This window comes from Mus caroli, unplaced genomic scaffold (assembly GCF_978045245.1).
Source record: "Mus caroli unplaced genomic scaffold, Mus_caroli_1 scaffold_3, whole genome shotgun sequence".
Taxonomy (NCBI): Eukaryota; Metazoa; Chordata; class Mammalia; order Rodentia; family Muridae; genus Mus; species Mus caroli.
In genome coordinates this window covers 53,231,291-53,248,337 of record NW_028227258.1, presented here as the reverse complement: position 1 = coordinate 53,248,337, position 17,047 = coordinate 53,231,291, and the positions used below count along the sequence as shown (strand labels likewise).

General features: G+C 36.7%; 1 protein-coding gene across 1 annotated transcript in view; it reads right to left on the bottom strand.

Annotated features, from left to right (window-relative positions):
- Positions 1-16,647, bottom strand: part of Cd53 (CD53 molecule) — a 31,872-nt gene extending 15,225 nt beyond the window's left edge. Inside the window, exon 1 of the mRNA XM_021158797.2 lies at positions 16,565-16,647. The gene's annotated coding sequence lies outside the window, so the exon portion shown is untranslated. The remainder of the gene's footprint in view (positions 1-16,564) is intronic.
- Positions 16,648-17,047: the final 400 nt, after the last annotated feature.

The following is a 17,047-nucleotide window of genomic DNA, read 5'->3' as shown; positions in this document are numbered from 1 at the left end:
TAGTGTATGCAATGGTGTCAGCGTTTGGAGGCTGATTATGGGATGGATCCCTGGATATGGCAGTCTCTAGATGGTCCATCCTTTCATCTCAGCTCCAAACTTTGTCTCTGTAACTCCTTCCATGGGTGTTTTGTTCCCAATTCTAAGAAGGGGCACAGTGTCCACACTTTGGTCTTCGTTCTTCTTGAGTTTCATGTGTTTCACAAATTGTATCTTATATCTTGGGTATTCTAAGTTTCTGGGCTAATATCCACTTATCAGTGAGTACATATCATGTGATGCTCATAGTCAGCTATTGGATGGATCACAGGGCCCCCAATGGAGGAGCTAGAGAAAGTACCTAAGGAGCTAAAGGGATCTGCAACACTATAAGTGGAACAACAATATGAAATAACCAGTACCCCCCGGAGCTCGTGTCTCTAGCTGCATATTTATCAGAAGATGGCCTAGTCGGCCATCAGCGGAAAGAGAGGCCCATTGGTCATGCAAACTTTATATGCCTCAGTACAGGGAAACGCCAGGGCCAAGAAGTGGGAGTGGGTGGGTAGGGGAGTGGGGGGGAGGGTATGGGGGACTTTTGGGATAACTCTGGAAATGTAAATGAAGAAAATACCTAATAAAAAAGAAAAACAAATAAGCAAAAACAAATAAACAAACAAAACAAAAACAAAAACAAAACAAGACAACAGAGAGGAAATAGAAGCCAAGAAACAAAGCACCCATCCAACAAGGAAAATCGAAAGATCCTCACTTAGACCTATAATTATCCCACGCCCAGATTCTTAGATGCAGGATAAAAGCACAACAGTCAATGAAGTATGTCTCCCCTAGAGCCCAGCTATCCTAGAACAGCAAGACTCGAATATACCAAAATACCTGAAGCACAAGAAAAAGACCTTTAGACAGCCTTTATGGATATGATAGAGGTCCTTAAGGAGAAAATGAATAAGTCTCTTAAAGAAATCCAAGGAGAAGGGAAAAAAAGTGGAAGGAAATAAATAAAACTGTTGAAGACCCAAAATTGAAAATAAATCAATAGAGAAAACATAAGCTAAGGGAATTCTGAGAGTGAAAGACTAAAGAATTCAAACAGGAACTGTAGAGGCAAGCATTACCAACAGAATACATGAAGAGAGAATCTCAAGCATTGACAATGCAATAGAAGAAATGGATATACCAGTCAAAGAAACCTGTTAAATCAAAAAGATCCTAAAACAAAACATCCAGGAAATCTGGGAGACTATGAAAAGACAAAACCCAAGAACTATATGTATAGATGAAAGAAAGGAAGCCGCCTATATCAAAGGCCAAGAAAAAATTTTCAGTGAAATCATAGAAAATATCCCTAACCTAAGACAGGAGATTCTATACAGGAACAAGAAGCATACAGAACACCAAACAGATTAGAAAGGGAAGTGCCATTGCCATATAATAATCAAAACACTAAACACAGAGAACAAAGAATATTAAAAGATTGAAGGGGAAAAGACTGATTCTCTCAGAAACCACAGATGCCAACCTAGACTAGTATACCCAGCAAAATTTTCAAGCACCATAGATGGAGAAAATAAGATATCTCTGTGATACAAATCTAAAACACACACACACACACACACACACACACACACACACACACAAAATCCAGCCCTAGAAAAGATGATAGAACAAAAACTCAAGCCTGAGAAAGTTGACTACATGCATGAATATGCAGGGCATATGAAACATAAAAACACAGAGAAATCAAAAGAAAGAAAGCATGTGCACATGTCTGTGCATGCACAAACATACACATATGCCATATGTATACACAAAATAACAGGAATCAATAATCATTGCTCATTAATATGTCTCAGTGTCAATGGTCTTAATCCCCCCGTTTTTTTTTTTTTAAGACACAAACTAACAGGATGAATGCTAAAACAGGATCCATCTTTCACCTGTATTCAAGAAACATGCTTTAACATCAATGATAGATATTATCTCAGAGTAAAAGATTGGAAAAAAGATATTCTAAGAAAATAGACATAAGAAGCAAGCCAGTGTAGCCATTTTAATATCTAGCAAAATAGTCTTCAAACCAAAACTAATCTAAAGAGAAAGGAAGATGCACTACATCAAAGGAAATATCCACCAAGATAACATTTCAATCCTTAACATGTATGTAGCAAACACAAGGCACCCAAGTTTGTAAAAGAAACTCTACTTTAGCTTAAACCACATATTTACCCTCATATACTGATAGTGGGAGACTTCAGTATTTAATTCTCACCAATGGACAGGTCATTTAGAAAAAAAAAAACTAAACAGAGAAATACTGGAGCTAAACTATATTAAAAATTAACCTAACATATTTACAGAACATATCACCCAAACACAAATGAATATAACTTCTTCTTGGCATCTCAAGGAGTCTTCTGCAAAATTGATCACATACTCAAACACAAAGCAATACCAGAAAACTGAAATAACTTCTTGCATCCTATCAGCCAACCATAGATTAAAGCTATATATCAACAACAACAGTAACACCAGACAGCTTACAAACTCATGGAAACTGAACAACCCTCTACTGAATAAAAAAACTGTGTCAAGACAGAAATAAAGAAGTTAGAGACTTTTCAATGAAAATGAATACACAAAATACCCAAACTTATGGGAAACAATGAAAGCAGTGTTAAGAGAAAAGTTTCATAGTGCTATGTGCCTCCATTAATACAGACTACAAAACAAAACTGGAAAGATCTCAGACTAGTAAAATAACATATCTGAAAGTTCTAGAACAAAAAGAAATAAGTTCGCCCAAGAGTAGTAAAGGCAGGAAATAAACTGAGGGCTAAAAATCAAGTAAATAGGACCAAAGAGAACAATTCAAAGAATCATTGAAACAAATAATTTTTTCTTGGAGAAAAATCAACATGGAAAAAAAACTAACTACAAGACACAGAGGGAATATCCAAATTAACATCATTAGAAATGAAAAAAGGACCATAACAGTATACACTAAGAAAATCCAGAGAATCATAAGGACATATTTTAAAACCCCGTATCCTGCAGGGTTTTAAAAACAAGAGCTGGGCAGTGGTGGCACATGCCTTTTTTTTTAATATTTTTATTACGTATTTTCTTCAATTACATTTCCAATGCTATCCCAAAAGTCCCCCATACCCTCCCCCCCACTCCCCTACCCACCCATTCCCACTTTTATGGCCCTGGCGTTCCCCTATACTGGGGCATATAAAGTTTGCAAGTCCAATGGGCCTCATATGCAGCTAGAGTCAAGAGCTCCGGGGTACTGGTTAGTTCATATTGTTGTTCCACCTATAGGGTTGCAGATCCCTTTAGCTCCCTGGGTATTTTCTCTAGCTCCTCCATTGGGGGCTCTGTGATCCATCCAATAGCTGACTGTGAGCCTCCACTTATGTGTTTGCTAGGCCCCGGCGTAGTCTCACTAGAGACTGCTATATCAGGGTCCTATCAGTACAATCTTGCTAGTGTCTGCAATGGTGTCAGCGTTTGGAGGCTGATTATGGGATGGATCCCTGGATCCCAGCACTTGGGAGGCAGAGGCAGGTGGATTTCTGAGTTCGAGACCAGCCTGGTCTACAGAATGAGTTCGAGGACAGCCAGAGCTATACAGAGAAACCCTGTTTCAAAAAACCAAAAAAATAAAACTAAAAATAAAAATAAAAATAAAAAATAAAAACAAGAGACATACCCAAACATAATAACGGCAATTTACTGCAAGCATACAGCCAACATCAATTTGAATGGATAGAAATACAAAGCAATTCCACTAAAATCAGGAACAAAAAAGGTTATCCACTTTATATAACTATTCAATATAGTACTTGAAGTTTTAGCTAGAGCAATAAAATAACTGAAAGAGATCAAAGGGATAAAAACTGGTTAAAAAAAAATTCAACGTATCCTTATTTGCAGATGATATGATAGTATACTTAAGGACCCTAAAATTTTCACCCAAGAACTCCTGTAGTTCATAAACATTTTCAGCAGAGTAGCTGGATACAAGATTAATGCAAAAAAATTGGTCCCCCCTATATACAAATGAACAGAACTGAGAAAGAAATCAGGGAAACAGCACCCTTCAAAATAGTCAGATAATATAAAATACTTTGGAGATAATTCTAACCATGCAAGTGAAAGGCCTATAGAATAAAAATTTTAAGGCTTTGACAAAAGAAACTGAAGAAGATATCAGAAGATGAAAATATTTCCCATGTTCAGGGATCAGTAAGAGTAACCTAGTAAAACTTGCCATCTTACCAAAATCAATCTTAGAGATTAAACAGAATCCCCATAAAAATTTCAAGACAATTCTTACAGACCTTGAAAGAACAACTCACAATTTCATGTGGAATAAAACAAAAATCCATGTTTAGCTAAAACAATCTTGAACAATAAAAGAATTATTCTTTTATTGTAATTGTTTTATTTTATTGTTGTTAGTCTAGTGTTATAGAATTGTTATTTTATTCTAAAACACCATTCCTGATTTCTAGAAATACTACAGTGCCCTATCCTATCACAAAGGTACTTGGCTCAATCATGATCATTGTGGCTTTATTCATAATAGCCGGAAATTGGAAACAACTTACATGTCCCTCAACAAATGATTGAAAAAAATATGTGGTACATTTACAAAATGAACTGTTAAAAATTACATCATGAAATTTACCAGCAAATGAACGGAACTAGAAAAACTCATCCCTAATGAGGTAACGCAGAACCAGAATGATAGAAATGGCATATATTCACTTAGAAGTAGATAATAGCTGTTAAATATATTAAAACCAAACTATGATCTGTAGCATCAGAGAAGTTATGTAGAGGAGAGTTGACGAGGAGGATTGGATCTCCATGGGAGGGGGAAATAGAATAGATTTTTTTTTTTTATCTTCAGACAAAGGTGGATGGGTATCAGATGGGGCAAACATGTTGCTGTGGAGATGAGATGAAGAGTGTGTAGGGATATGAGGCTGGACTTGGGAGGTTTTAAGGAGTGATATGAAAACCTAGTGCATTGGATACTTTCTGGAATGTATGAAGGTATATATACATTTTCAACTGACCATCTTTTGTCATGAAGCATTGCTTCCTATGGCAGGACTTGGTTACATTCAATTGAGTTTTTGACCAGTAAGTCTCATGGAAATCCCTAAACAACTCAGAGCTATTTCTAACTCAATAAAATCTCTACAAACTGACAGTGCATCCCCATTGCTGAAGTAATAGTCACAATTCATTGAAAATAGAGAAGTCCAGGTGGTGCCTACATGGAGCGTTCACCACTATGTTCTAGTTTTTTCAGTGTGGGAAGGTACTCAGCAGGCTACCAAAAGAGAAACGTAGACACTAAAACCAGCCGCTAAACCCCTAACTTGCAATCTGTCCTACCTGCAAAATGTGCTAGGGCAATGGTGGTACAGAACTTGTGAGAGTAGGCAACCAATGCCTGATTTGACTTAATGCCCATGTCATATATTGGTCCTATACCTGACATTGCTTGGGTAACCAAGAACCAGAGACTAGATAGTCCAGGGACCTAGGGTAAAACCAAACATTATTCTAAAAAATATTAATAAAATAACTCCTAATAATATTCTGCTAACTCACAGATCAGCGCCTTATCCAGCCATCATCAGAGTAGATGGATAGGGACAGAGGCAAAGACCCATAGACACACATTATACAAACAGAGAATCTAAAAATTGGACATGGTACTACAGGAAGATCCAGCAATACCTCTCCTGGGCATATACCCAGAAGATGTTCCAACTGGTAATAAGGACACATGCTCCACTATGCTCATAGCAGCCTTATTTATAATATCCAGAAGGTGGAAAGAACCCAGATGTCCCTCAACAGAGGAATGGATACAGAAAATGTGGTGCATTTACACAATAGAGTACTACTCAGCTATTAAAAACAATGAATTTATGAAATTCTTGGGCAAATGGATGTATCTGGAGGATATCATGCTGAGTGAGGTAACCCAATCACAAAAGAAGTCACTTGATATGCACTGACTGATAAGTGGATATCAGCCCAGAAACTTAGAATACCTAACATACAATTTGCAAAACACAAGAAAATCAAGAAGGAAGAACAACATGTGGATACTTCATTCCTCCTTAGAATAGGGAACAAAATACCCATGGAAGGAGGTACAGAGACAAAGTTTGAAGCTAAGATGAAAGGCTGGACCAACCAGAGACTGCCCTACCCAGGGATCCAGCCACCAAACGCAGACACTATTGCACATGCCAGCAAGGACCCTGATATAGCTGTCTTGTGTGAGGCTATGCCAGTGCCTGGCAAATACAGAAGCAGATGCTCACAGTCATCTATTGGTCAGAACACAGGGCCCCCAATGGAGGAGCTAGAGAAAGTACCCAAGAGCTGAAGGGGTCTGCAACCCTATAGTTGGAACAACAATATGAACTAACCAGTACCCCCAGAGCTTGTGTCTCTAGCTGCATATGTAGCAGAAGATGGCCTAGTAGGCCACCATTGGGAAGAGAGGCCCCTTGGTCTTGCAAACTTTATATGCCCCAGTACAGGGGAATGCCTGGGCCAAAGAAGTGGGAGTGAGTGGGTAGGGGAGCAGGGCTGGGGGAGGGAATAGGGGGCTTTCGGGATAGCATTTGAAAAGCAAATGAAGAAGATTTCTAATAAAATTTTTAAAAAAGAGAATCTAAATGGGAGGTTTCCATCAAATACATCCCATTAGAACTCGGAATTCTGTGGGAAATAAGGCATGTAAGACTGTAACAGGAATAGAGGATAAAGGATACCAGGAGAATAAGGACCTATGAATCAACTAAGCATGATGCATGTGTGCTCATAGAGACTAAAGCGGCAAGCACAAGGCATACACGGGTCTACACCAGGTCCTCTGTACATGTTTTAGCTATTAGTTTAGTATATTTATGGACTCCTAGAACAAGTGTGTCTCAGACTCTTGGTACCTGCTCTTGAGACTCTTCCTCCTGTTTAGTTGCCATGTCTAACTTCAATGTAATAGTTTTGCTTCATCCCATTATATTTTATTTTGTTATATTTTGATGTTATCACTTAGAATGCCATTCTTTTCTAATGAGAGCCTGAAAGGGAGTGGATTCAGAGAGAAAGGGAAGTGAGGAAGAGCTGGAAGGAGTAGAGAGAGAGAAAACTATAATCAAGATACATTGTGAAAGAATGTATTTTCAATAAAAGGAAAAAAGAATGAAAAATTATTAATATTTTATATACAAGCAATGATAAGAAATAAACTTTTGAGGTTATTATACAGGACAGCATCAACTAAGAAATATATAGAAATAAATTGGGATAAAAATCTAACAAGTGTTATACAAGAGTTGTATAACAAAAACTAAAAAAAAAATTCTGATTTTGAAAATTATATGAGAAATGGAAAGTTATACTATATCCACGAATTCATTTTAACAATATTGTTAAAATGTCAGTTCTTCACATATTATATATAAGTTCCTTATAATCTTAATTCATAATCTAATAGCAGATTTATATGTAGACACTAATAAATAAATTCTAAAATTCTTTAGGAATTCAAAGTGTTTAGAATAGTAAAATGAATTTTATAAGGAACAAAGTTTAAAGCAAGACACTATCAAGTTACATTGCTTTATATAAAGCTACAACATTAAAATTACCTAGTCTTGATTTCAAGCAACATAATGAAACTAAATAGAATTAATATATTTGTGGCAAACTGATTTACAATAAATATGTAAACTCAATACAGTAGGTAATAAAGCATATTCTTTTCAACAAACAACATTGAAACAATTGAATATCAATATTTATTTTAAAATCTTGGATCTAAAGTTCTTATTATATCAAAAGTATATACTAATATTGTATCTGGATGTAAAAACCTAAAATCACAAAATGATGTCAGAGATGATACTACCCAATATACTTAGTAAAATAGCTCTCAGACAAAACACCAAAAGCACAGTCCAAAAATTGGTAAGTTGGAAAAGGGGGAGGGGCGATCTCAGACAGGGAAAGAACACTTACAAATCACATTTGAGTTAAATTTTAGTCCAAGTTCAAGAACGCTATAGTCCCTACTATTCAAGAAGTGGGAAGCTGAGGTAGGAATGTCTCTACAGACAAGGAGTTCAGTGTTAGTCTAGAGCAGCAGTTCTCAACCTTCCTAATGCTGCAACCTTTTATTACAGTTCCTCAGGTTGTGGTGACCCCAATCATAAAACTGTTTTCATTGATAACTCTTAACGATAATTCTGCTACTGTCATGAATCATAATTTACATATCTGTGTTTTCCACTGACCTTAGGAAACCCCTGTGAAAGGGTCATTCAATCTCCCAAGGGGGTCACAACCCACAGGTTGAGAACAACTGGTATAAATGATACGGTGAAACCTTATATTGAAAAAAAGAAGGTAAATGTTTTTACTCAATGTATAAAGTGCTTTTAAACCTAACAGGAAAAAAATAAACAACCCAATTTAAAATGGACAAATATCTAAGTAGATATTTTATTCTAAAAAAATATGTGGGTGGCAAGTGAGATCAATTATTTATTTCTCTTGCCAGTAGGTAAATAAAAATTAAATGATTCCAGGCAGTGATGGCGCATACCTTTAATCCCAGAACTTGGGAGGCAGAGACAGACAGATTTCTGAGTTCAAGGCCAGCCTGGTCTACAGAGTGAGTTCCAGGACAGCCAAGGCTATACAGAGAAATACTGTCTCAAAAACAAAAAGAAAAAGAAAATTAAATGATAATATTATACTATTCACCTTCTAATAAGGCATATATATATATATATATATATATATATATATATATATATATATTAAAAGTAAACATACCAAGTCTTGGTGATAATATAGGACCAATTCTCATGTACTCTTAGTGAGGATATATAATGATATGTTCATATTGAAAATCAAATTGCTAGTTATGTAAAATGTTAAATATTTATGATCCAGCAATTCATTTTGCTTCTAGGCATTTTCTTAAGGAAAAGAAATAAAAGTACATTCTCACACAAAGAATTATACAAGAATGTTCACAGCAGCTTGGTTTGTTAATAGTCCCTAAGTGAAACAACTGCCTTTTAACATATTAAGGCACAGATAAACTTACTCTAACTAGATACAGGAATGCTTCCCAGAAATAATGTGGAATGAACTATTCATGATATGCTAAAGAACTGAAACAGAGGCTGTATAGTAGAGGAGTGTAGAAAGGAGTAAGTAACACTAAGGACTTTTAAAAATATGGAATCATCTACTGTAGATACACACACACACACACACACACACACACACACACACACACACACATATATATATATATATATATAGAGAGAGAGAGAGAGAGAGAGAGAGAGTGTTAAAAGGGAGTTAGTTACCCTATAAAAGGGCAATAATGCCCTACTAGATACTAGAGACTAACAAAAAGACAAGTGCCATATATGAGTAATTTCTTTAGGGGTTGTTTGCCACTGATATCAAATAGACCCTCAAATATTATAGTCTAATACTGTTGTTCTTAGTTAGACCCCATAACTTGTCAGTAAGACCCGATTGCTGAAGACACCTCATACTTGAGTCACACATGACATAGTGAAAACAAATGGGTATGAATCTCAAAATGTCACTACTACTAGTTAACTTACATAGTGCTGGAAGATTTTATGAAAGCTTCTAGAGGAAGAAAGCAGCCATTAATCATACACAGCTATGAGCCCTGTGAGCCAAATAATGTTTGACTCAAAAGACATGAATATGGTACAATAGTGGCCTGAACATCTTGTGAGTAATAGACTACTTTCTAGTTGGACTTAAGTCATGTTCCACAAGATGAAACCATCACCAGGCTAAGAATTTATGTCCAGACAATTCATATAGACTCTACAAATGAATCTATTATTATCCTGACCAATATGCATAGTATTAATGACTGAGTCTTAATGACTTATCATTATGACCATAAACTATTGCATCTCTCAGACTACATCTAAGAAGTTTCTGTTTGCAGTAGACAGTGATGAACACAGTGACACACAACTAGACAAGGTACAAAGAATAAGAAATTGAAGAATGATTATCCCTAAAGACAGAACTGCCACTCTCCCAAGGCTCATGAGTCATTTCAGAAGAGTGTTCATAAAGAAGCTTTAGTTGGTTGATGATTACAAGGAAACATTTCCTAGACACAGTAGGGTCACCGCACATATGGATCCACACTGGTTTTCACAGCATGTATAAAACCAAGACACATTCAAGCCTAATCCAACCAAATTTCAACATGGAAAGGGGAGCTGGGCACATTATCCTACCCCAAGCTGTGGCATTATTAGCCACAATTGTTAGCTTCTGTGAGCAACAGTTGAAGAGTTGTAGGCCCTGATAAGTCAACCACTTCCAGTGGAAGGTCTTCCACATCCAAGAATATTTGGACAAATATTCAGCACAAATTAGTCTCGAATAATAAAAGTTGGATGGGTAGGAAATGGGGGTGAACCAGGGAAGAGTTGGGGGAAGTAGTGAATATAATAAAAAAATCATGATGCATGAAACTTTCAAAGACCTAATTAAAATGTTAAAAATTAAGTATGGTGAGTAACAAAAGATAAATATCAAATACATATTGCATGGTTCCAGGTATATAACACATCATAAAATGAAAAAATATATAGAAGTAGAAATCAGACTAGAGATTGCATGAGATAAACATGACATAGGGTTAAGTGAGTACAGTGAAAGATGTGTGAAAGGGATTACAAAAGACAGTGAGGAATTTTTAAGAACGTGGGTTATGATATTGTCTTGACTGAAGCAATGTATTTATGTAGGTTACTATTTGTAAAAAGGCCCATCCTGATTTGCTACTATCCATGACTCGGTACTCATAATATATAATATATATTTACATAAAAGTTTAGCAATCAGCCATGAGTGCTTGTTCTAAAAACTCCTTCCTTTCATTTGCTCATGTGGTTCTTTGCTAAATCTATCCCTTTCTGTCCTTAACATTTATTCTTATTAATTGATAATCATTCTTTCACTCAGCTTATATTACTTTTCCTCAAAGCCTTCTCTGATGACTTCTAATATTTCATATATAGGTCTCACTCCTTTAAAGACTGCTTGATCTCTGTGGATCTCTTTCCTTGTACAAAAATCTTTCTATTACAAGCATTTCTTTTTTCATTAAGATGTAAGGTTTTGAGAGTAGGCATACCTCAATTATATTTGAATTATTAATGCCTAGCACAGTACCTAATTACACTAAAAATTAATAAGGCTGCTGAACAAGTAGGTTGACTTCATTTGTTAGCTCAAAACATTCTAATATAGTGGAATGAACAAGATACTACCGAGTCAAGAACCTTGGGATTTTTGTTGTTGTTAATAAATTATGTTTTAAGCATAGGAGAACAAGTTCCTCATCAACTAACAGAAGGTAATCAAGTGAGCTGCCTCCTAGAGTTAAACAAATCCCAGCATCCTTGGGTCCTGTCACAGTTTTTTCAGACTTATAGAAACCAGTTCTCCACAGAGCTTCAATGACCAAGGTGCTCACAAACCTGGGTGAGTCACCATTGACTCTGTCCTTCACACACAAAAAGGGGAAGGTTATTGCTTCTTTCTGATTTTTTATTTGCTCAGACTCATGTTGAATTGAATTATAAAATCTGCTCAGTTGGTGAATATAACCAATACTTTTGCAAAATGCTGGAATTGCCCTATTTTCATATGAGCTGAGGCAAAATGTCACCTACCATTTCTTCACCCTTACCAGCCAGTTTTGGAACTTCCCACTCTTCTGTCTGACATTCAGAGGAACTGATATCTACCTAACAGTTAAAATCTGCCACTTCCGCCCCCATGACTCACAGCATTCTCATAGGTTTTTTTTTTTTTTTTTTTTTTTTTTTTTTTTTTTTTTAAATGAAGAAAGCTCCTGATGTCAATTTCCAGAAAACTTCAAGACTAAACCACAGTGATCTGGGGCCACATCCCAGAAGCCAGGGTGGGAGCCAGAACCAAACAATATTTAATTACTCCAAGTAAAGATATTGGGCTAGTGAACTAGCTTGTAGGTTCCTAGTTTGATCTCTCTTTCCTTTGATCTGCAATTGCGGCACCAATGAGATCAAGTTTGGAGATGGCTCTGGTTAACAGAAACTTCAAAACATCCTACCAGTTCTCGAGCTTTGTTTTTATCTGATTCAGTCTCAGAGGCCAATCTGCAACAACAGCAAGGAGCTTTGCTTTCACATAGACCATTTATCCAGTTCATCTTGAACAAAACCAAAAACAAGGCAGAAAGGAATACAAGAAATCTATGGCCAGAACATTTTGAAAGTAAATTACATCAATTTAGGTGCCATGTATGCATCCGAAGGAGGGAAGCAACCAACAGCCATACACAGATATGATGCTTATGAACCCTAACAATTACCAGAATTGTGTGATAATCCTAAGCATGCAGTAATAACAAAAATAACTTATGGGTAACCAGCAGGTATCTCATTGTACTTACAACCCACTCAACAAGAGGAAAATACAAGAAACCTAGCCAGTGACCCAGGGATGTGGATCATAGACTAAATCAACAACTGCCACTTCACTAAATAAAAATAATCCTAACTACATTCTAAATATGTATCCTTATGCCTACAGATCAGTGTAGTCCTTACCTCACATCAAAGAAACTTTGGTTTTCAATAGATAAAACCATTACAGAAAACCACATCCAATTAAAATGAGGAGTTCTGAAATCCAACCCCAATGGGTACATCTATGAAACAACTCCCATACTTAAGATACATGGATCATTGTGTAGAAGAGGAAAGAAAGATTGTAAGATCCAAAAAGAGCAGGGAGTTCGTTGTGCATCCCAGGAGTGTTAGGAACTACATTCATCAGGTCTCACCAACATGAATGCTCAATCACAAGAAGAACAACAATAGATACTCTAGTGTGGACTGTAGAAAAGGTATTTTCTGTGCACCTTTAAATAACTTATTGTGAACTAATTTTCATTGTAGGTCTATAAAAGAAAAGTATACTTAGAAAACTATCTAATTTTATACTAAAATAATTCTTATTCATAATATTGAGTCATTATACTGGGGTCTATTTATTCTGATATTATGGGCAGTCCATCACATATCAATTCAACAGGTGTACCTTTGTGGGAAAGCATGTCTCTTCTTGATATGCTCCACAGGTACATTAAGACTTGTGACTGCATGTCAGCCTAATGTCAACTTCAGCGAAGCATAGAGTTTTGGTGGACTTGCTGCTTTGCAGGTTGGATCAAATGAAGTCAGATTGCAAGTAATCACTGACCTGAAGTTGCTTCCAGGTGTGGAAAAACCATATGTGAGCAATGTCTCCTAATGAAGATGACTCATTGAGTTCAACAAGTACAGATCATGATTTGATAAACAAAAGCTTTAGAATCAGGTTTAGTTTAAGTTCCAGCTTTGCCCCTTAACATACAGCATTGAACAACTTCCTTAAGCTGTCAAACTTTCAGTTTACTCAACTTTAAACTGGGCTAGTAATATTGCCCTCATATTGTTCTAAGGAGTAAATGTGGTAGAATTTCCTGAATGGTTCACTGCCAGAGGTTCAGTGAATGTCAACTGTCAGACCAAACCATTTCTGAAAGTGGCCCCGAGCTTCTGAGAGGTTCTCAAGAGTGAAATGTACCATGGGCTAGAAAGGCTTTAATCACCTTTTTCCTCATTGTGTTTCTTGGAAATACTGCTTTAAAAATTTTGTTTGCCATTCATAAGAAAATGCTCATGAAAAGAAAAATAAGGAAGATAAAAGGAAAAGAAAAGAAAGGTGAAGAAAGATAAACTTGAATGATGGTGAGGACTCATTTTCTCACATTTGGGAGCTCAGCTAGATGTCATTAGTAGCTTACATGGGATAAAGATCTTAATAATAAGGCTATTGTTTAAACTAGGAGCTGTTATCTGAAACTCTCATGCAGTCCATCCAGTAGACATCATATCATTTTTATTACCCTAAAATGGTAAAGAACTTTGTAGTAAATGGCATTATTCTACTTGCTGAGAATGAACAATCAGTAGAGAAGATTTGCATCTATACCCCAACATAGAGATGAATGGATTATGTTGTAAGTTCTTACCTATTGCCTTTAGAAATACATATTTTCCTCTTTATCAAAACCTTTCTCCTAAACCTTCCTTTTGTCCAAGAGCAGCAACCCTGGAGGCCAGATTTATACAGGTGTCTGGTTTGACTCAATGCATACACCTAAAGTGGTAGCTAGTCCTGAAACCATCCTGAGGGCAAGTTCCTAGTATAAAGAGCAATGTCCTAAGGGCAGATGCCTGGTCTACAGAGCAACCTACACACAGTGGATGCTTGTTGGTGTATAAAGTGCTGTGGGCTGATTATGAGCAAAAGTCAAACCACTATAACAAAATCAATATACTAGTCATTGGATAGAAACTGGAAGGAGGGGAATGGCTATAACTTCACAAAAAGCTTTATCTTTCCTTCTAATCATGTGAAATATCCAGGTTAGAAGGAGTCTGTGCCCTAACTCAAAGCCACATTCAACAAAAATTATTGTATCTAAGTCTTCGACTCTGCCCTTTGATACACCCAGCACTTGTCTGTTGAGTAAACTTGCCATATACTTTCAGTTGCCTAGTAGGAAAAAGGGCTTGGTGCTTCCTGTGACCATGTGACTAGTCTCTCTTGCTTAATTTCATTTCTACCATGCCTGTGGCAGGAAGTGGGGGAGTAATACTTCTTTGAGTACATATGTAGTGCCTTGTAACCAGAAATGTTAATGTTTCCAGTCTCTATAATAAATTCATAACAGTCTTCTCTCTGAGGGAATCTTCGGAAAACTCCTGAACTCCTGTATATTGTGTACACTCTCCCTACTTTATAGAAAAGAGCATATTATTTTGTGTTATGTGTATCCTAATATCTGCCCTCCATGGTAATCTCTTTGTGATTGACAACCACATCCATTAACTTTGTGTTTCTAGAACCTGAGCACAGTGACTGACTGTTGGGACATTGCAGGGTAGTGGGGAATGAGGAAGCTAAGCGCTAGTTTGAGGCTTCTAGGTGGTCAAAGGACATAGAAGATATCAAACAGAGGTTTTCCTTTATATCTTTGCCTCTTGCTAACAAACAAAACTGAAATCCTTTGAGTGATAGTGAGGTAGTTGTGTTGGCCTAGGCTGTGAATCACTTCCTGTGAGCATAAAGATAAGCAAACATCATATCTAAAAGCAAAATAACCTTAACTGGCCCACACAGGAAACCACATTTCAGTTCAGCATCTGCTCTTAATCAACCAGTTTCAAAGCAGTGAAGATTTGGATCGAGATTGAGAAAGCAAAACATTGCTCACACAGCAGATAAAATTCTTCTCTGGCTCAATCTTCTAATATATATGATTACCCAGAAAAGCTCCTCAAGGAAAAAACTATTACTGGGCAAATTCTCCATTCTCCTTCATTTCTCCTCTGTATCAACAGTATACTGTCAGACATCAACGGGTGCCTAACCCATGGTTTTTAACTTAGTTCACTTAGGTCACTATTTATAAACATAAGGTTTAGTAGCCTCTGAGGGTGGCTCTGATAAGCTGCAACTATCTCCCAATCATCTCCCTTGAATTTTAGGTGAGGAAATGTGGACATGGATACTTTACTTTCTCCCTTTCAGATTATAATCAAATGAGCTCTTCACAGTTCTTGGACCAAGAAAGACCTGATACAGACATTTTGTAATGACCAAAGCTTGACTATCATTTTGCTACATACTTACACCCTAGAATGGTTTGCAAGGTGGAAACTATTACTGTATCAAGTTATGTGGGTTTCCTCTCTGCTGCACATTTTATATGAAATTTGTCAATGTTCAAGCTTTGTGTATCACAGACCATTTAAAGTGAAGAAAGAAGCCCTTCAGATCACAATGTTTACCTTCCCCCAAACTAAGGCATAGGAATAAAATACATGAAGTACATTGCAGAATACCTAACTATGTTGCAGTTTTTGTACCTATCTTATATCAAAACGACGTTCTCAGCACTAACCTTCCTTTTAAAATGTTTTCAAACAAAGACAACATGTCTTCTGGCTACTGTTCTAAATCACTCTGGTTATGATTTTCCTCCCCGCTCTAAAATGAAACTTCAAGTTTTCTAAAGAAAAAACAACATAGAAGATCTCCCCAATTTCATCTCATCTCACCTCGAAAACTTCAAGCATTAGAAACCACCATATACAGTAAGCAATCCAAATGGCATAATAATATAAGCTTATGAATACTTAGGCCCAAAGAGATATCAGAAAATAAAACACCAATTAAATCAAAGTATTTCTAGCCCAGTTGCCTGAGGGAAGTGCTGATCTAAATATTTGTAAACACAACACATTTTAAAGTTACTAAAGGGATGTGTGGAGACTCTCAAAATGCTGTGTGCCTTATTAGCTGATTTAGAGCTGTTAAAAGTCATAAGTCTTACCTTTTGAAGGCAGTGTCCCTCAGTACTTCAGGTAGAATAAACTGATTATCTTTTAGGTGGCCAGCACAGCCTGTAACCCAGAAGTCTATGTCTATTTGTGTAAAAGGAGAAGTGAAGAGAGAAAAAATACAATCATGCTGTGACGACAGGAAACCCAAGCGAGAAGAGTGAGGAAGTGAGACTGAGTGTTCTCTCTTAGGTTCAGATAGTCAACTGTTCCTCAGTGAAGTTGCAGGGGCTTCCACTCCCAGCCTATTGTAAGCTGGTTTCTGGAAGCTAAAGAAGGTCTGACACACCAATCTGAGTTCTGGTGAACTTTACAGTAATTTGGGTGATATTTCCTGGCCATAGAACAGTGCTTCTCAATTGAAGCAGCAACTACAAAATACCCATGGGTCTGTTTCTGTGTATGTGTCCCCACCATTTGACCACAAACTATACTACTAAACCATACTGACAAAGACAGCATGGTACTGGAACCAA